A 21,709-nucleotide genomic window follows, 5' to 3' on the forward strand; every position below is an offset into this window, starting at 1 on the left:
CCTGTTGCCACAAGAAAAGGGCAACCAGTGAAGAACAAAACACCATTGTAAATACAACCCATATTTATGTTTATTTATTTTCTCTTTTGTACTTTAACTATTTACACATAGTTACAACACTGTATATAGACATAATATGACATTTTTTGGAACTAATGTTTACTGTTCATTTTATTGTATATTTCACTTTTGTATATTGGGCCACTCAAGGACATTCAGAGACTTGTCCTGAAGCCACTCCTGCGTTGTCTTGGCTGTGTGCTCAGGGTCGTTGTCCTGTTGGAAGGTGAACCTTCGCCCCAGTCTGAGGTCCTGAGCACTCTGGAGCAGATTTTTCTCTGTTCATCTTTCCCTCAATCCTGACTAGTCTCCCAGTCCATGCCGCTGAAAAACATCCCCACAGCATGATGCTGCCAACACCATGCTTCACCGTAGGGATGGTGCCAGAATTCCTCCAAACGTGACGCTTGGCATTCAGGCAAGAGAGTTCAATCTTGGTTTCATCAGACCAGAGAATCTTGTTTTTCATGGTCTGAGAGTCTTTAGGTGCCTTTTGGCAAACTCCAAGTAGGCTGTCATGTGCCTTTTACTGAGGAGTGTCTTCCGTCTGGCCACTATCATAAAGGCCTGATTGGTAGAGTGCTGCAGAGATGGTTGACCTTCTGGATGGTTCTCCATTCTAAACAGAGGAACTCTAGAGCTCTGTCAGAATGACCATCGGGTTCTTGGTCACCTCCCTGACCAAGGCCCTTCTCCCCGGATTGCTCAGTTTGGCCCGGGGCAGACAGCTCTAGGAAGAGTCTTGGTGGCTCCAAACTTCTTCCATTTAAGAATGATGGAGGCCACTGTGTTCTTGGGGACCTTCAGTGCTGCAGAAATGTTTAGGTACCGTTCCCCAAGATCTGTGCCTCGAAACAATCCTGTCTCAGAGCTCAATGGACAATTCCTTCGACCTCATGTCTTGGTTTATGCTCTGACATGCACTGTCAACTGTGGGACCTTATATAGACACGTGTGTGCCTTTCCAAATCATGTCCAATCAGTTGAATTTTGAAGGATGATCAATTGAAACAGGATGCACCTGAGCTCAATTTCGAGATTCATAGCAAAGGGTCTGAATACTTATGTCAATAAGGTATATATATATATATATATATATATCTCATCAGCTGTAAGTTTGGAAAATCCAACTTATTCCAGGGTTTTTCTGTATTTTTACTATTTTCTAAATTTCTACATCAAAACTATGAAATAACACTTATGGAATCATGTAGTAACCAACAAAAAAAGTGTTAAACAAATTAAAATATATTTTATATATTTGAGATTTTTAAAATTAGCCACCCATTGCCTTGATGACAGCTTTGCACACTCTTGGCAAAGAGTGGCTACAGAATAATAGGTACAAGTCCCTTAACCCCAGAGCTAACATGACAGAAGGGTAAAGGTGGTAGTGGTAGAGAATCAGTGGAAAAGCTAACATGATAAATAGATATTTACACTGCCATAGAATTTCATGCAAATCCAAATAGCTATAGGGTGTCCTGATTAGCGCAGCGGTCTAAGGCATTGGATCTCAGTGCAAGAGGCGTCACTACAGTTCCTGGTTCGAATCCAGGCTGTATCACATCCGGCAGTGATTGAGGAGTCTCATAGGGCGGCACACAAATGGCCCAGAGTCGTCCGGGGTAGGCAGTCATTTTAAATAAGAATTTGTTCTTAACTGTCTAGCCTAGTTAAATGAAAACAAAACAATGAATGGTTTTTGTCACACCAGAGGTTGGTTGAGGGTTGGGAGTTGCTCATCTGGTTGAGAGCTGCTCATCACACCAGAGGTTGGTTTGGGGGTTGAGAGTTGCTCATCACACCAGAGGTTGGTTTGGGGGTTGAGAGCTGCTCATCACACCAGAGTTTGATTTGGGGTGTTGGGAGCTGCTCATCACACCAGAGGTTGGTTTGGGGGGTTGAGATTTGCTCATCACACCAGAGGTTGGTTTGGGGGTTGAGAGTTGCTCATCACACCAGAGGTTGGTTTGGGGGGTTGGGAGCTGCTCATCACACCAGAGGTTGGTTGAGAGTTGCTCATCACACCAGAGGTTGGTTTGGGGGTTGAGAGTTGCTCATCACACCAGAGGTTGGTTTGGGGGTTGAGAGCTGCTCATCACACCAGAGGTTGGTTTGGGGGGTTGGGAGCTGCTCATCACACCAGAGGTTGGTTTGGGGGGTTGAGAGTTGCTCATCACACCAGAGGTTGGTTTGGGGGTTGAGAGTTGCTCATCACACCAGAGGTTGGTTTGGGGGGTTGGGAGCTGCTCATCACACCAGAGGTTGGTTTGGGGGTTGGGAGTTGCTCATTACATCAGAGGTTGGTTTGGGGGTTGAGAGTTGCTCATCACACCAGAGGTTGGTTTGGGGGTTGAGAGTTGCTCATCACATCAGAGGTTGGTTTGGGGGTTGAGAGTTGCTCATCACATCAGAGGTTGGTTTGGGGGTTGAGAGTTGCTCATCACACCAGAGGTTGGTTGAGGGTTGGGAGCTGCTCATCACATCAGACATGACCAATAAGCAATCAAGACTGGGGAACGCAAGAGCATCAAGACCATTTAATCTTCCCAGCATTGCTTTAAAAACACCCCCCACACACACACACACCTCTCTTGGTAATGGAGCAGTTATTGCAGCTATCAATTTGAGAGTGGAGCCATGGGAATAATCAAGTTGGACAGACAATGGAACTCATCATACACAGGCCACAACATTTTGGATATGTCCCAAACACTCGCTCTCTGGTCATCAGTTTTTTCCTTTTGCCATGAAGGTAAAAGGTGGCTACTTTGAAGAATCTCAAATATAAAATATAACAATAAAATATAAAAAAAATGTGGTTACTACATGATTCCATATTTGTTATTTCATAGTTTTGATGTCGTCACTATTATTCTACAATGTAGAAAATAGTAAAAATAAAGAAAAACCCTGGAAGGAGTAGGTGTGTCCAACTTTTGACTGGTACTGTATATATATGACTGGTACTGTATATCGGTAGGAGCTACCGAATGTTATTTTTGGCGAGTTTGGACATTTACAAGCAAATGTGAATAAGATACATTGTGCAAATGAACAAAGTTTTGATGCATGCTTGTCTGAAGGAAGAACAGTGGTGTAAAGTACTTAAGTAGTACTTTAAAGTGTTTTTACTTAAGTATTTTTTTGTGGTATCTGTACTTTACTATTTAGATTTTGGACAACTTTTACTTTACTACATCCCTAAAGAAAATAATGTACTTTTTAACTCCATACATTTTCCCTGACACCCAAAAGTACTCGTTACATTTTGAATGCTTATTAGCAGGACAGGAAAATGGTCCAAATCCCACACTTATCAAGAGAACATCCCTGGTCATCCATCCCTACTGCCTCTGATTTGGCAAACTCACTAAACACCAATGTAAATGATGTCTGAGTGTTGGAGTGTACCCCTGGCTATCTGTATATTTTAAAACAAGAAACTGGTGCCATCTGCCTTGCTTTATGTAAGGAATTTGAAATGATTTATACTTTTACTTTTGGTACTTAAGTATATTTAGAACCAAATATTTGTAGACTTTTACTCAAGCAGTATTTTACTGGGTGAATTTCACTTTTACTTACGTCACTTTTACTTGAGTAACTTTCTATTAAAAAGGTATCTGTACTTTAACTCAAATATGACAAATTGGGTACTTTTTCCACCACTGAGGAAGAACAGTACTGACTCTGGAACAGCATGTCTACACGCTGTGTCTCTGTGGAGTCTGGAGTCGCTAGGGCAACGGGCCTGCCTGCTCTGCTTGGAGAAGAGGGGAGAGGAGCAGACGGACCCGAGAACGGAGAGGAGTAAAAATGCAAGGAAATCAAGATAGCGGTGGCAGTTGTACAGATAACTCATCCAAAGTGCTTTGAGTTCTCAAACACGGCAAAACGGTAACACCATATGATGCCCCGTCTCCTTATTAATTCAGACACTTACTTAGATACAGTTAAAGTCAGAAGTTTACATACACCTTAGCCAAATACATTTAAAACTCAGTTTTTCACAAATCCTGACATTTAATCAGAGTAAAAATTCCCTGTCTTAGGTCAGTTAGGGTCACCACTTTATTTTAAGAATGTGAAATGTCAGAATAATAGTAGATAATTATTTATTTAAGCTTTTATTTCTTTCATCACATTCCCAGTGGGTCAGAAGTTTACATAAACTCAATTAGTATTTGGTAGCATTGCCTTTAAAGTGTTTAACTTGGGTCAAACGTTTCGGGTAGCCTTCCACAACCTTCCCACAATAAGCTGGGTGAATTTTAGCGTATTCCTCCTGACAGAGCTGGTGTAACTGAGTCCGGTTTGTAGGCCTCCTTGCTCGCACATGCTTTTTCAGTTCTGCCCACACATTTTCTATAGGCTTGAGGTCAGGGCTTTGTGATGGACACTCCAATATCTTGACTGTTTTGGGGTTTTAGGCTGGGATTCTGTACAGCACATTGAGATATCAGCTGATGTAAGAAGGGCTTTATAAATAAATTGGATTTGACTGTTGTCCTTAAGCCATTTTGCCACAACTTCGGAAGTATGCTTGGGGTCATTGTCCATTTGGAAGACCCATTTGCGACCAAGCTTTAACTTCCTGACTGATGTCTTGAGATGTTGCTTCAATATATCCACATCATTTTTCTGCCTCATGACGCCATCTATTTTGTGAAGTGCACCAGTACCTCCTCCAGCAAAGCACCTCCACAACATGATGCTGCCACCCCCGTGCTTCATGGTTGGGATGGTGTCCTTCGGCTTGCTAGCCTCCCCCTTTTCCCTCCAAACATAACAATGGTCATTTTGGCCAAACAGATATTTTTGTTTCATGAGACCAGAGGACATTTCTCCAAAAAGTACGATATTTTTCCCCATGTGCAGTAGCAAACCGTAGTCTGGCTTTTTTTATGGCGGTTTTGGAGCAGTGGCTTCTTCCTTGCTGAGCGGCCTTTCAGGTTATGTCGATATAGGACTCGTTTCACTGTGGATATAGATACTTTTGTACCTGTTTCCTCCAGCGTCTTCACAAGGTCCTTTGCTGTTGTTCTGGGATTGATTTGCACTTTTCACACCAAAGTACGTTCATCTCTCGGAGACAGAATGCGTCTCCTTCCTGAGCGGTATGACGGCTGCATGGTCCCATGGTGTTTATACTTGCATACTATTGTTTGTACAGATGACTGTGGTACCTTCAGGCATTTGGAAATTGCTCCCAAGGATGAACCAGACTTGTGGAGGTCTACAATTTTGTTTCTGAGGTCTTGGCTGATGTCCTTACCTGCCACCCCTCCACTCTAACCACTAGGCTACCTGCCGCCCCTCCACTCTAAACACTAGGCTACCCTGCCGCCCCTCCACTCTAACCACTAGGCTCCCCTGCCGCCCCTCCACTCTAACCACTAGGCTCCCCTGCCGCCCCTCCACTCTAACCACTAGGCTCCCCTGCCGCCCCTCCACTCTAACCACTAGGCTCCCCTGCCGCCCCTCCACTCTAACCACTAGGCTCCCCTGCCGCCCCTCCACTCTAACCACTAGGCTACCCTGCCGCCCCTCCACTCTAACCACTAGGCTCCCCTGCCGCCCCTCCACTCTAACCACTAGGCTCCCCTGCCGCCCCTCCACTCTAACCACTAGGCTCCCCTGCCGCCCCTCCACTCTAACGACTAGGCTCCCCTGCCGCCCCTCCACTCTAACCACTAGGCTACCCTGCCGCCCCTCCACTCTAACCACTAGGCTACCCTGCCGCCCCTCCACTCTAACCACTAGGCTACCCTGCCGCCCCTCCACTCTAACCACTAGGCTACCCTGCCACCCCTCCACTCTAACCACTAGGCTACCCTGCCGCCCCTCCACTCTAACCACTAGGCTACCCTGCCGCCCCTCCACTCTAACCACTAGGCTACCCTGCCGCCCCTCCACTCTAACCACTAGGCTACCCTGCCGCCCCTCCACTCTAACCACTAGGCTACCTGCCGCCCCTCCACTCTAACCACTAGGCTACCCTGCCGCCCCTCCACTCTAACCACTAGGCTACCTGCCGCCCCTCCACTCTAACCATTAGGCTACCCTGCCGCCCCTCCACACTAACCACTAGTCTACCCTGCCGCCCCTCCACTCTAACCACTAGGCTACCCTGCCGCCCCTCCACTCTAACCACTAGGCTACCCTGCCGCCCCTCCACTCTAACCACTAGGCTACCCTGCCGCCCCTCCACTCTAACCACTAGGCTACCCTGCCGCCCCTCCACTCTAACCACTAGGCTACCCTGCCGCCCCTCCACTCTAACCACTAGGCGACCCTGCCGCCCCTCCACTCTAACCACTAGGCTACCCTGCCGCCCCTCCACTCTAACCACTAGGCTACCCTGCCGCCCCTCCACTCTAACCACTAGGCTACCCTGCCGCCCCTCCACTCTAACCACTAGGCTACTTCTCACTTAAAAAAGTCATTTTTTTTGTTCATAAATATTATACGAGATGGATAATGAACCTATCAAATCGTTATTAATGGAGTCATTACACCATCTACAGAGAAGAAGGGGTTTTGTTGTTTGGGATTTTACAATCATTGTGGACATTTTCCCACCGACGGAGTTCATTAATAAAAATGATATAGAAAGTTAACATCCATAAACATGATAGTTGTAGATGGTGAATCACAGGGCAGTGTGAGAAGCTACCTACGTAAGCAGAAATTCCCATGGATCAACGTGATTGATGACATGGGTCCTCTCTCGCTCTCAGTTTTTTGTGTGTGTGTGATGTGAAATAGACAAAAACATTCTCAGTGTTCACAGTGGTCCAATAACTGCAGAAAGCAAAATCTCGGAGCTGTTAAGCTCGCCAACTGCGTGTAGTAGTTAATCCACGCTGACCTCATCGTGGACGTATGGACACGAGGCCTAGCGCTAAAGGACATATGATATGGGCAGGCTGGCTATACAGACCCACATGATCTGTCAGTGAATTAACCATGGGTAGAAGAAAACAAGCCTCGAAGTCATGAAAATGTCTTAAAGGCATCTGAGGAATGTTCTATTTTGTTATAAAAAGGTTTGGAAAGGGATGGACTGTTTAGTTTACCACTGTTTGTGAAGGGAACACAAGGTTGTTTACTTGCTATCGCAAATTGAGGTGCAGGGTATGCATTCCTCCTGAAGGACAATAGTTATTGTTTTAAACGGTGTCAATACAGGCTTGTTGCATATTGACTGGGCTGCTGTGTTGACTTGAGATGTCATGCACAGCTTATCCTTGTGACAACGGCGGATTAATGAAATGCCTACTTTGGAGAATTTTTTTTTATTTAAATAACTTCAGTTTCATATATACTTGTAAAGAATCAAAATCAAACTTTATTTGTCACATGCGCCGAATGGAACAGATGTAGACTTTACCGTGAAATGCTTACTTACAAGCCCTTAACCAACGATGCAGTTCAAGAAATAGAGTTAAGAAAATACTTACTAAATTAAAATATTAAAAATATTAAAATATTTACTAAATGAAACACAAAGTAACACAATACAATTTTTTATTTAAGTTTTATTTAAAAAATATGAAATAACAATAACGAGGCTATATACAGGGTGTACCGGTACTGAGTCAATGTGCAGGGGTACAAGATAGTCGAGGTAATTTGTACATGTCGGTAGGGATAAAGTGACTATTTTATTTAACCCTTATTTTACCAGGTAAGTTGACTGAGAACACATTTTCATTTACATCAACAACCTGGGGAATAATTACAGGGGAGAGGAAGGGAGATGAATGAACCAATTGTAAGCTGGGTGGTCATGATGGTATGAGGGCCAGATTGGGAATTTAGCCAGGAAACCGGGCAGTGTGGATCATCTGTGGATCTGTTGGTGCGGTTTAGAGTGGGTCCGGGGTTTCCTGGATGATGGTGTTGGAGGGGAGGGCTGCCGTCTTATCGGCTCTTAACCAACCATCCTATTTTGTTAGTTTTTTTCCCGCGTTGTTCGTAACTTGTTTTGTACATAATGTTGCTGCTACCATCTCTTATGACCGAAAAGAGCTTCTGGACATCAGAACTGGGATTACTCACCTCAGATTAGACTAAGAGTTTTTCCTTCAATGAGTCGGAAGGGAGGGAGATACTACAGACACCCGACCAGATTCTCGTCATTCGCTGGAGAAGGAAACTGAGATTTTGAGGAAAAAGACCAGGGTGCCTTGTGAGGATCAGGCGACGAGTGGCTAATCTGCCTTTGCCTTCCGTCCTGCTAGCTAACGTTTAATTGTTGGAAAATAAATAGGACAAACTGAAAGCACGCATATACTACCAACGGGACATTAAAAACTGTAATATCTTATGTTTCACCGAGACGTGGCTGAACAACGACATTAATAACATACAGCTGGTGGGTTATACACTCTATCGGCAGGATAGAACAGCAGCCGCTGGTATGACACGGGGCGGGGACCTATGCATATACGGAAACAATAGCTGGTGCACGATGTCTAAGGAAGTCTCAAGGCTTTGCTCGCCTGAGGTAGAGTATCTCATGATAAGCTATAGACCACACTATCTGTATTTTTCGTATCTGTCTACATACCACCACAGACCAATGCTGGCACTAAAAAACCGCACTCGGGGCTGTAGTGGAGCTGGTTGAGAGTTTCAAGTTCTTTGGTGTCCACATTACCAACAAACTATCATGGTCCAAACATACCAAGACAGTCGTGAAAAGGGCACGACAAAGCCTATTCCCCCTCAGGAGACTGAAAAGGACCCCCAGATCCCCCCAAAAATTCTACAGCTGCACCATCGAGAGCATCCTTAACCGGTTGCATTACCGCCTGGTATAGCAACTGCTCAACCTCCAACCGCAAGCCACTACAGAGGGTAGTGTGTACGGCCCAGTACATCACTGGGGTCAAGCTTCCTGCCATCCAGGACCTCTATACCAGGCGGTGTCAGAGGAAGGCCCTAAAAATTATCAAAGACTCCATCCACCCTAGTCATAGACTGTTTTCTCTGCTACCACACGGCAAGCGGTACCAGAGCGCCAAGTCTAGGACCAAAAGGCTTCTTAACAGCTTCTACCCCAAACCCATAAGACTCCTGAACAGCTAATCAAATGGCTACCCAAACTATTTGCATTGCCCCCCCTTTTACGCTGCTGCTACTCTCTGATTATTATCTATCTATAGTCACTTTAATAACTCTACCAAGATGTATAAATTACCTCGACACCGGTGCCCATGAACATTGACTCTGTACTGGTATCCCCTGTATATAGCCTCCACATTGACTCTGTACCGGTACCCCCCTGTATATAGCCTCCACATTGACTCTGTACCGGTACCCCCTGTATATAGCCTCCACATTGACTCTGTACCGTAATACCCTGTATATAGCCTCCACATTGACTCTGTACCGGTGCCCCCTGTATATACCGTAGCCTCGGTGTTGTTATTTACTGCTGCTCTTTAATTATCTATTACTTTTTTTTGTATTTTCTTAAAACTGCATTGTTAAGGGCTTGTAACTAAGCATTTCACTGTAAAGTCTATTACTGTTGTAGTCGGCGCATGTGACAAATAAAATTTTATGTAAGCCATGACCAACCTTTCAAAGCACTTCATCTCTACTGAATACATAGAGTACAAAGTGCTAACCACCCAGCTTGAGTAGTGAGGTCTATTTCCCTGCTTTTTACAGCAGCTGGCTACTGTACCCGCAGACTTCCAGCAATTGTGCTAAGCTAACGATAAGCTAACTTCAATTATCCTAAAACTCCACAAAGAGACAAAAAAAAAATGGTATCGATGACTTCATCTGACTCTGGGGAAGTATTGAAGAAGAAGTATCTCGCAGTATCCCTTTAAATCCTCCATGGCAGTCGACTGGAGTATCTCGCAGTATCCCTTTAAATCCTCCATGGCAGTCGACTGGAGTATCTCGCAGTATCCCTTTAAATCCTCCATGGCAGTCGACTGGAGTATCTCGCAGTATCCCTTTAAATCCTCCATGGCAGTCGACTGGAGTATCTCGCAGTATCCCTTTAAATCCTCCATGGCAGTCGACTGGAGTATCTCGCAGTATCCCTTTAAATCCTCCATGGCAGTCGACTGGAGTATCTCGCAGTATCCCTTTAAATCCTCCATGGCAGTCGACTGGAGTATCTCGCAGTATCCCTTTAAATCCTCCATGGCAGTCGACTGGAGTATCTCGCAGTATCCCTTTAAATCCTCCATGGCAGTCGACTGGAGTATCTCGCAGTATCCCTTTAAATCCTCCATGGCAGTCGACTGGAGTATCTCGCAGTATCCCTTTAAATCCTCCATGGCAGTCGACTGGAGGCCGAAAATATACAAGGCCCACAGGACTGAGTGGGAACAAGAGAGAGACAGAGAGAGGAGAGAGAGAGAAGGAACATAAAACTCGACATACCAATACTTGAATCCGTTATAGAACCCATTGCCCTCTATGGTTGTGAGGTCTGGGGTCCGCTCACCAACCAAGAATTCACAAAAAATATATACTTTGTGTACAACGCAAAACCCCGAACAATGCATACAGAGCAGAATTAGGATGATACCCACTAGTTATCAAAATCCAGGAATAAGATGTTCAATTCTACAACCACCTAAAAGGAAGCAATGCTCACACATTCCACCACAGAGCTCTCACCTACAGAGAGATGAACCTAGAGTCCCCTCAGCCAGCTGGTTCTGGGGCTCTGTTCACAAAGACAAACAGACCCCACAGAGCCCCAGGACAACAAAACAATTAGAACCAAACAAATTATGAGAAAGCAAAAAGATAACTATTTGATAAACCGGAAAGAACCAACCAAAAAAAAACCAGAAAAAATAGGAATGCTACCTGACCTTAAACAGAGAGTAACGCAGTGGCAGAATACCTGAGCACTGTGACTGACCCAAAACTAAGAACATCCTTGACTATGAGAATAGCCTTGCTATTGTGAGAGGCAGCCTTAGACCTGGCTCTCGAGAGAAGACACACTGCCCACAAAACGAGGTGGAAACTGAGCTGAACTTCCCAACCTCCTGCTAGACCCATAAAAGATGTGGAAAAGAAATCAAAACATTTATCTATTAGACAAAATACCACAGTGTGCAATCACAGCAGCAAGATGTGGCCCGTTGCGATGAGAAAAGGGCAACCAGTGGAACACAAACATTGTAAATACCACCAATACTGATCTGTTTATTCATCTTCCCCTACTATTCATACTACAACTACTTTCACACTGCTAAAACACTCCTAGCTGATAATACAACACTTTCACACTGCTAAAACACTCCTAGCTGATAATATTACACTTTCACACTGCTAAAACACACTGCTGATAATATTACACTTTCACACTGCTAAAACACTCCTAGCTGATAATACAACACTTTCACACTGCTAAAACACTCCTAGCTGATAATATTACACTTTCACACTGCTAAAACACACTGCTGATAATATTACACTTTCACACTGCTAAAACACTCCTAGCTGATAATATTACACTTTCACACTGCTAAAACACTCCTAGCTGATAATATAACACTTTCACACTGCTAAAACACTCCTAGCTGATAATATAACACTTTCACACTGCTAAAACACTCCTAGCTGATAATACAACACTTTCACACTGCTAAAACACTCCTAGCTGATAATATTACACTTTCACACTGCTAAAACACTCCTAGCTGATAATATAACACTTTCACACTGCTAAAACACACTGCTGATAATATTACACTTTCACACTGCTAAAACACACTGCTGATAATATTACACTTTCACACTGCTAAAACACTCCTAGCTGATAATATAACACTTTCACACTACCAAAACACTCCTAGCTGATAATACAACACTTTCACACTGCTAAAACACACTGCTGATAATATAACACTTTCACATTGCTAAAACACACGTTTTCCATGCCAATAAACCTCCAACGTAAACACACGTTTCCCATGCCAATAAAGCCCCATGTAAACACGCTTCCCATGCCAATAAAGCCCCTTGAATTGAAAGACAAAGACAAACATATACAGTTGAAGTGGGAAGTTTACATGCATCTTAGCCAAATACATTTAAACTCAGTTTCACAATTCCTGACATTTAATCCTAGTAAAAAATTCCCTGTCTTAGGTCAGTTAGAGTCATCACTTTATTTTAAGAATGTGAAATGTCAATAGTAGTAGAGAGAATTATTGATTTCAGCTTTTATTGCTTTCATCACATTCCCACTGGGTCAGAAGTTTACATACACTCAATTAGTATTTGTTAGCATTGCCTTTAAATTGTTTAACTTCGGTCAAACTTTTCAGGTAGCCTTCCACAAGCTTCCCACAATAAGTTGGGTGAATTTTGGCCCATTCCTCCTGACAGAGCTGGTGTAACTGAGTCAGGTTTGTAGGCCATAATTTTTCTTCCTCATGATGCCATCTATTTTGTGAAGTGCACCAGTACCTCCTGCAGCAAAGCACCCCCACAACATGATGCTGCCACCCCCGTGCTTCACGGTTGGGATGGTGTTCTTTGGCTTCAAAGCCTCTCCCTTTTTCCTCCAAACATAACAATGGTCATTATGGCCAAACAGTTATATTTTTGTTTCATCAGACCAGAGGACATTTCTCCAAAAAGTACGATCTTTGTCCCCATGTGCAGTTGCAAACCGTAGTCTGGCTTTTTTTATGGCGGTTTTGGAGAAGTGGCTTCTTCCTTGCTGAGCGGCCTTTCAGGTTATGTCGATATAGGACTCGTTTTACTGTGGATATAGATACGTTTGTACCCGTTTCCTCCAGCACCTTCATAAGGTCCTTTGCTGTTGTTCTGGGATTGATTTGCACCAGACTTGTGGAGGTCTACAATTTTTTTTCTGAGGTTTTTGCTGATTTCTTTTGATTTTCCAATGATGTCAAGCAAAGAGGCACTGAGTTTGATGGTAGGCCTTGAAATACATCCACAGGTACACCTCCAATTGACTCAAACGATGTCAATTAGCCTATCAGAAGCTTCTAAAGCCATGACATCATTTTCTGGAATTTTCCAAGTTGTTTAAAAGGCACAGTCAACTTAGTGTATGTAAACTTCTGACCCACTGGAATTGTGATACAGTGAATTATAAGTGAAATAATCTGTCTGTAAACAATTGTTGTAAAAATGACTTGTGTCATGCACAAAGTAGATGTCCTAACCGACTTGCCAAAACTATAGTTTGTTAACAAGAAATTTGTGGAGTCGTTGAAAAACGAGTTTTAAATGACTCCAACCGAAGTGGACGTAAACTTCCGACTGTACATTGCGATAAATTGTCTGAATTGATGTGATAACGCTAACAATAAGTTTAGAACAACATTTTTTTTTTAATTGATCCTTTAAACTACTACTATTAAATCACCCATATTAGTATACATTTCATTTGAAACGTCACATCTCTCTAGTATACTTGTAATAATGAACGACGTCAGCAAAATACCTGCAATACCTGATGATATTCCTCAGCAGTTAAACATTTATAAATTAATCTCGTCTTCAGGCTAGCAGACAGACAGACATCAGGAAGGTACAGGTATAACGAAAATGTGAATCTGTCACCATTGTTTCTGATTATGATGTCTGTGTGACAGATAACTAAAAAAATATATATATTTCCCCTTTATTTAAACCAGGTAGGCCAGTTGAGAAAAAGTTCTCATTTAACAACTGCGACCTGGCCAAGATAAAGCAAAGCAGTGCGACACAAACAACAACAACAGAGTTGCACATGGAATAAACAAACATACAGTCAATAACACAATAGAAAAAAAGAAAGTCTATATACAGTGTGTGCAAATGGCATGAGGAGGTAAGGCAATAAATAGGCCATAGTAGCGAAGTAATTACAATTTAGCAGATTAACACTGGAGTGATAGATGTGCAGATGATGATGTGCAAGTAGTGATACTGTTGTGCAAAAGAGCAGAAAAGTAAATAAAAACAATATGGGGATGAGGTAGTTGGATGGGCTATTTACAGATGGACTATGTACAGCTGCAGCGATCGGTTAGCTGCTCAGATCGCTGATGTTTAAAGTTAGTGAGGGAAATGTAAGTCTCCAACTTCAGCGATTTTTGCAATTCGTTCCAGTCACTGGCAGCAGAGAACTGGAAGGAAAGGCGGCCATTTCACTTTTTAAAAGCTGCAATACGTAACTTTTTGGGGGCGACCCGACCAAATTCACATAGAAATTAGAGTTATAGATCTGTCATTCTCATTGAAAGCATGTCTAGGAATAGGTAGATCTGTTCTATGTGCACTATTTCTATGCTTCCCATTCTTAAGTTTCGTTTTGTACACCAGCTTCAAACAGCTGAAAATACAATATATTTTTAGTTACGGAAAATATATTTTAGAGCGGTTTAGATGGCACAATGATTCTCTACACTATACTTGCTTGTTTTGTCACAACCTGAAATAATGCAAACCATTCGATTTTAACAACCAGGAAGTGGCGGGAGCAATTTCTGCATTGTGCAACTTTAAAGCCAGTCCACATCCTGAACACCCAGCTCTCCTAACTGAGCCGGAATCACAAGAAGAAGCCTCTGTAAACACGGAGAAAGAGAGAGGCAGACTGCAAACACCCTCTCAGTTCACCAGGATCATATTCATTAGTGCACACTGTAGCAAAACGTTTTGTGCAATTGGAAAAATTACAAACAAACGTTTCAACCACTGGACAAGCTCAGATAGCCCCTTGCAGTTCTGGCTCACTTGCTTCCATTTTGTTCCCAGTGAATATGACTCAGCATCCAATCAAACTCATCTGTAACATCCAGATAGAGCATGGTAACGGGTAACCTGTGCAGAGCGCGGTAACGGGTAACCTGTGCAGAGCGCGGTAACGGATCACCTGTGCAGAGCGCGATAATGGGTAACCTGTGCTCCAGCCTCCAGCCAAAATGACATTTATCTCATTACGGTCAGCACAATTCAAATCAACATGACAATTGCTATGGAAATGTATTTTTTCTATTACTAGGAATAGCAATGTCATTGGTCAGAGCTCTTGTTTTCATAAGGAGCAGAAACCTCAGCTGCTGGAATGCAGCACTTGGCCACTGGCTATATGTTGTTTTTTAAACGCAGCCCAAGACTATTCTTGTTTAATGAAATCCTCCTCCATAACAGTATAAAGAACATGTATTCTAAAAGACAAAAATGCAGCTCTATTTCCTTTTGGTTAAAACCAGTTTACATATAGACATTAGGCTACTGAGTGAACAACGTGAGAGAATTGTCATGGCGATCGATGGTAGCTTCCTTATCCATGTCCTTTCCCCATTAACAGGAATAAACCACAAATTCCTAGATTTACATTGTTAAATAATGCAAATATATGTAGGAATAATATGCGTTGTGAAATATTTTTGCATTTGGCCGTTATAATAACTTAGGACGCATTGTTGTGGAAATCTGCAGAGCTCAAGTCCAATAGAAAACCCACGATGCAATGCTCTCTCTAGCAAGGCTGACGACTGGTTAGCTAGGTTGCTAGCTAGAAAAACAAAAAGCTACACAAAAATAATACCAAAAGTCAATATCAGCATGTGAAGTAGATAACCTAGTTGTAAAAATCCCTGAAAACAAACTGCACTATGAATTTATGAGTTACTGTATCGCCATGTTCAGCCTGGCAGAGACTGAGGTTGTAGCTCAAAAGCTGTGCCGAGTCAGGTTGCTATGGCAACGCTCGAGGGCCCCGTGAGCCTGCAGGGCAGAGAGGAGATTTAAAAAAAATAATATATAAAAAATATATATTTAAAAATATGCTTTGCGCCATGGCAGCTGAAGGAAGAAAGAACATTAATCTGACAACGTACTGTGCACTTTGAGGATATTTGAAAGAAATATATATATACTATCTCGTGACGATATAGACATAAGAATGTGTTCAAGACAAGTATGCCCATACTATCCATTGGCGTATTTGGTGATTTGGAGTGCAGGTTTTGCTTTAAACCGTAATATGAAATGTGATAAGGGATAACAAACTATCATGATGAAGGTCCAACCTAAACTTGACTTCCGCTTTTAACTCAACTCCTCTTAATCCGGAGAGCTGCAGGGCGCTGCCACACTGGGGGTCCGGGGCGCTGTTGCTTTGAGGGGGTAACCGCCTTGCTCAAGGGCAGAATAACACTTTTTTTCCGCCTTGTTTCGGCTCGGGGATTCGAACTGGCAACCTTTCGGTTACAGGCCCAGTGCTTTAACCGCCCGAATAGAAACAGGATTAGTTTAGCATTGTTACCATCCTTCTATAGTGAAACAATAGCTCTACACAACAAAACATTGGGATTACAACAATGCCTTATTTACATAACAAACGGTGGCTTAATACACATTTACAGTAATCACCATGATGATCCTAAATCGTACATGGCAGGGCTGTGTAACCATTGTAATATTCTCACAGAAGAATCACACATAACAACACTAAGTGGGTATGTAATTGTAGAACTCCCTCTTACAAAGCTAATCCTGTTTACATGGGTTCTATGACTTCTCTATATCCTCTACCGCTCTACTGAATTAAATGAACTCAATAAATCCAAGATCAGGATCGTTTCCCCCCCCGCCGCCTCCCCTCGCTCCGTTTCCCCCCCCGCCGCCTCCCCTCGCTCCGTTTCCCCCCCCGCCGCCTCCCCTCGCTCCGTTTCCCCCCCCGCCGCCTCCCCTCGCTCCGTTCTCCCCGCCTCCCCTCGCTCCGTTTCCCCCCCCGCCGCCTCCCCTCGCTCCGTTTCCCCCCCCGCCGCCTCCCCTCGCTCCGTTCTCCCCGCCTCCCCTCGCTCCGTTTCCCCCTCCGCCTCCTCTCTCTCTGCTGCCTGCTTGTTGTGTTAACAGCTCCCTGTAAACTCCTGTCCTCCTGGTCCTATCTTTCTTCACAACATTTACACTCCTGCCCTAGGAGAAACACTAAACACTCTCTCCTTCATATCGTTTATGTCCTCCTGCCTCCCCTCGCTCGGCTGGCTCCCTGGCTGTCTCCCTTCCAGTACAGTAGGTGGACCAAGACAGCACTCCAGTCCTCCTTCTTCAGGGAAACAAACACTTTCTCCTCCAAATGTGCACATCAATCGTGGATAAACCAAAGCACCCCTCGGAGAGTAGAGAGGCGAGAGTAAAGAGGCGAGAGTAAAGAGGAGAGTAGAGAGAGGGCAGAGTAGAGCGAGGGCAGAGTAGAGCAGAGCGAGGGCAGAGTAGAGCAGAGCGAGGGCAGAGAAGAGCAGAGCGAGGGCAGAGTAGAGCAGAGAGATGGCAGAGTAGTGCAGAGAGAGGGCAGAGTAGAGCAGAGAGAGAGCAGAGTAGAGCAGAGAGAGAGCAGAGTAGAGCAGAGAGAGGGCAGAGTAGAGCAGAGAGGGCAGAGTAGAGCAGAGAGAGGGCAGAGTAGAGCAGAGACAAGGCAGAGTAGAGACAGGGCAGAGTAGAGAGAGGGCAGAGTAGAGCAGAGAGAGGGCAGAGTAGAGCAGAGACAGGGCAGAGTAGAGCAGAGAGAGGGCAGAGTAGAGCAGAGACAGGGCAGAGTAGAGCAGAGAGAGGGCAGAGTAGAGCAGAGAGGGCAGAGTAGAGCAGAGAGAGGGCAGAGTAGAGCAGAGAGAGGGCAGAGTAGAGCAGGGACAGGGCAGAGTAGAGCAGAGACATGGCAGAGTAGAGCAGAGACAGGGCAGAGTAGAGCAGAGAGAGGGCAGAGTAGAGCAGAGAGAGGGCAGAGTAGAGTAGAGAGGGCAGAGTAGAGCAGAGAGGGCAGAGTAGAGCAGAGACAGGGCAGAGTAGAGTAGAGAGGGCAGAGTAGAGTAGAGAGGGCAGAGTAGAGCAGAGAGAGGGCAGAGTAGAGCAGAGACAGGGCAGAGTAGAGCAGAGAGGGCAGAGTAGAGCAGAGAGAGGGCAGAGTAGAGCAGAGAGAGGGCAGAGCAGAGAGAGGGTAGAGTAGAGAGAGGGCAGAGTGGAGAGTAGAGAGGGAAGAGTGGAGAGTAGAGAGGGAAGAGTGGAGAGTAGAGAGGGGAGAGAGGTGAAAGGGATAGATGCATTAAAAGCCCAGGAGAGGGACTGATGGACTGACTGACACCAGGTCTAGTGGAACTGAACACACTGTGGTATTAAGGAAAATCATGGCACTCCCGTCTTCATCGACCTGTAGGGTTTAAGCCATATTCAACGACAACACTGACGTATTGAGCTCTGCTGTGTTTTGTCCAGGCTTGATAAAGTATACAAGCTTGGTTCCAGAGCTTTTTTTTGTGCTGTAGACCCAACAACCAATTGGCTAAACAGCCCAAACTGATTAGGGTGAATGACCATAGTCATAAGATCTGTCTATACACATTACACACAGATGTGGACTCGGCCCTGTAAACAAGTGTTCCATTCAGAATGATTATCTGGGAAGACCCTGGTGCACAAAGGGTCCTTGGCATTTCTCAGCCTTGCTGCAGCTTCAATTATTTATTTCATGTTGGCAATTAGAAGAAGTTAGAAGTGTGAGAGAGAGAGAGAGGGAGAGAGAGAGACAGAGAGAGAGAGACAGAGAGACAGAGACAGAGACAGAGAGAGAGAGAGAGTGAGACAGAGACAGAGACAGAGAGAGAGAGTGAGAGAGACAGAGAGACCACAACATGACGTCTTAACCGTTACATCATAAATTACACAAACCTCCTCGTGTATGGCTCTTATTTGTGATAAATACAGGCTTTAAAAGGTTCAGTTCATTGTCATGGATCTCTAAGTGTTTTTTTTCCCCAGTTAGCTTATTTTCCATTTTTATAATTTTTTTTAAACATTAAAATGCGTTATGAAATAATGTAATTCCAATGATTTTTGCCACATTAAAATGGCCAAAACATGTAAAAAATGCCATTGTCTCTGTCAGGTCCACATTGTGTAGACATTAATAGAAAAATACGAAAAGAAAATACAATATTTCAGTTGTGTAATATTACTTTGTTTTTAATTGATGACTTTATTCATTTCTCATCATCTCTGCTCGGGTTTTAGCAGCCAGTCAGCGTTCTCTCTGTGCTCCCCATACTGTACTGTCTTTAACTAGCCTGTCTTAAGTATACTGCAGGGCTGTCTGACCAGCGTTCTCTCTGTGCTCCCCACACTGTACTGTCTTTAACTAGCCTGTCTTAAGTATACTGCAGGGCTGTCTGACCAGCGTTCTCTCTGTGCTCCCCATACTGTACTGTCTTTAACTAGCCTGTCTTAAGTATACTGCAGGGCTGTCTGACCAGCGTTCTCTCTGTGCTCCCCACACTGTACTGTCTTTAACTAGCCTGTCTTAAGTATACTGCAGGGCTGTCTGACCAGCGTTCTCTCTGTGCTCCCCACACTGTACTGTCTTTAACTAGCCTGTCTTAAGTATACTGCAGGGCTGTCTGACCAGCGCTCTCTCTGTGCTCCCCATACTGTACTGTCTTTAACTAGCCTGTCTTAAGTATACTGCAGGGCTGTCTGACCAGCGTTCTCTCTGTGCTCCCCATACTGTACTGTCTTTAACTAGCCTGTCTTAAGTATACTGCAGGGCTGTCTGACCAGCGTTCTCTCTGTGCTCCCCACACTGTACTGTCTTTAACTAGCCTGTCTTAAGTATACTGCAGGGCTGTCTGATCAAATCATTTGACTAATTCTTACAAAGTAGATAAGGCATATTATCATTGTGTTGTGTACATTCCTCTCTTCTACAGTCTGTGTATCTAACATAACGCAGCTGGGCGTACAAGTCTATCCGTTCAGAGATGTGTCTATAATGACGAGATGCTCATGTCTCCACCTTAACAATGAGTCCAGTCCCAAAGACTGGAAGGCAGGCTCCACCTTAACAATGAGTCCAGTCCCAAAGACTGGAAGGCAGGCTCCACCTTAACAATGAGTCCAGTCCCAAAGACTGGAAGGCAGGCTCCACCTTAACAATGAGTCCAGTCCCAAAGACTGGAAGGCAGGCTCCACCTTAACAATGAGTCCAGTCCCAAAGACTGGAAGGCAGGCGACAAGCTTAGGCCCAAAATAAACCCATTGAAACCAAGAAGCCAAGGTTTCGACTGCTCCTTAAAATGTTTTCCATCACTCACAGCCGAAAAAATATGAACATTTTCTATTCATCCAATGTCTGCCATGTTGTTGAATGACGTTATGAAGTCTTGGCTGCTCCCTGTGCGCAGTACGCATGTCGGTCCGTATAAACCGGATGCAACCCGGATATACAGCACCTTCAGAAAGTATTCCTACCCTTGGATTGTTCCATCTTTTGTTGTGTTACAGCTTGAATTTAAAAAAATATTCCATTTAGATTTTGTGCCACTGATCTACCTACAAAACCCCATAATGTCAAAGAGGAATTATGTTTTTAGAAATGTTTACAAATGAATTAAAAATTAAAAAGCTGAAACGTCTTGAGTCAATAAGTATTCAACAATTTCGTTATGACAAGCCTAAATAAGTTCAGGAGTAGAAATATGTTGCGTGGACTCACGCTGTGTGCAATGATAGAGTTTAACATGTTTTTAAACGACTACCTTCTCTTTACCCAACACATACAGATAATTGTAAGGTCCCTCAGTCAACCAGTGAATGTCATACACAGATTCAACCTCAAAGACCAGGGAGTTTTTCCAATGATTCACGAAGGACGGGGGATAAACAGACAATTCATATTATGAGCATGGGGGAAGTTATTGTTCTGTGTTGATATTTTAGTTTGTCCCTTTCTGGCACCTGTAACAAGCCCCTGCGTACGTACATTATTGATATGCTTTGACCTGTGAAACGCATTAAAACAATGCCCACGTTACTTTCTCCTCCGATCTAATGTCCTGTCCTTATATTAGTTGTATGAGTAATACAGTGTGCTATTCAACCAAACCGGCGACGAGGAAGAAACGTTCTCACGTGTGTATTCATCATTTTCGGTGGGAAGTCTGAGTTTAATTATTATTTTATTTTTTTAAAACATCGCGGTAGAAAAGACGCAAATAAAACGTGAAGCTAGCTTCCGATGTCACAGCAAGGAGAGCCCCGAGGGAGAGGAAGAGTCGCTGAAGGGGAGAAAGTGGAGTCGCTGAGTGCGTCACAGTGAGTGCAAAGAAGGGAAGGAGAAAAAAAGGTATTGGAGTAAGGGACCGTCTTAAAAGTGTGAGAATGAAAAATAAATTTCAAAATGTCTGCACTGATTGGAAATATAGGAACATTTGATGAATCTGTGGAACGATACAGAACGTTTTGGAGTGCTTTGCTTTGGCAAATGGAATTTAAAAAAACATGTTTGACTGTTATGGGAGGAAAAACATTCACTCTACTGAGCAGCCTAGTAACGCATGAAACACCCGGTGATAAATCATATGATGAAATTCATATGATGAAATACCTTAAAAAAAAGGACATTATTCTCCCAAAACCACTGACCATCTCAGAGAGATTCAGGTTTCATAAGAGAAATCAAGAGGAGGGGTTTGTGGCTGTATTGAAACAATTATTTGAACACTGAACTTGGGCGATCACTGAGGTTAGTGTGTGGCATACGCAGCGAGGCAAATCAGAAACACCTTTTGACAGAGTAACTTAACATTGCATGCTATTGCTGTGGGAAACCAGGTCACGGTGCCATGCTATC

General features: G+C 43.9%; 1 protein-coding gene across 3 annotated transcripts in view; it reads right to left on the minus strand.

The window, feature by feature from the left end:
• LOC115160162 (ras-related protein Rab-27B) overlaps positions 1 to 21,709 on the minus strand; it is a 78,517-nt gene that overhangs the window by 42,484 nt on the left and 14,324 nt on the right. The gene's annotated exons all lie outside the window — the stretch shown is intronic.

Source organism: Salmo trutta, chromosome 23 (genome assembly GCF_901001165.1).
Source record: "Salmo trutta chromosome 23, fSalTru1.1, whole genome shotgun sequence".
NCBI lineage: Eukaryota > Metazoa > Chordata > Actinopteri > Salmoniformes > Salmonidae > Salmo > Salmo trutta.